Source organism: Bombina bombina, chromosome 3 (genome assembly GCF_027579735.1).
Source record: "Bombina bombina isolate aBomBom1 chromosome 3, aBomBom1.pri, whole genome shotgun sequence".
Lineage (NCBI taxonomy): Eukaryota > Metazoa > Chordata > Amphibia > Anura > Bombinatoridae > Bombina > Bombina bombina.
Window position 1 is genome coordinate 498840860 of NC_069501.1, and position 283 is coordinate 498841142.

The 283-nt window shown below is 30.4% G+C and overlaps 1 protein-coding gene across 1 annotated transcript in view; it reads right to left on the reverse strand.

Annotated features, from left to right (window-relative positions):
- Positions 1 to 258: 258 nt before the first annotated feature.
- The window catches only part of ITPR3 (inositol 1,4,5-trisphosphate receptor type 3), a 579835-nt gene continuing 579810 nt past the window's right edge, over positions 259 to 283 (reverse strand). Inside the window, 1 exon segment of the mRNA XM_053706861.1 lies at positions 259 to 283. This exon segment is cut by the window's right edge and continues 1185 nt beyond it. The gene's annotated coding sequence lies outside the window, so the exon portion shown is untranslated.

Here is a 283-nt window from a genome sequence, read left to right on the forward strand (position 1 = left end):
TTAATTATTGTTTTCTTTGTTACTGGCAGCCATAGAAATAAAATCACTACTCGTTTGTGAAAATAAATATATGACACAGTGGAGGACAGAGTCGGTGAGAGTAGGTTGGAAGCATTATAAAAATCCGGTCGGTCCAGTATTTTTTGTAGAAAACAGCTGGCAATTCAATTTATTCTTATACTCAAAAGAGGCACCAAATATATTTGTTTTTAAGATAAGTGATAGAAGCTTTTTGAGTTTTAGGAAAAACAACGTAAATAAAAGTCTAAATTAATTTAATACA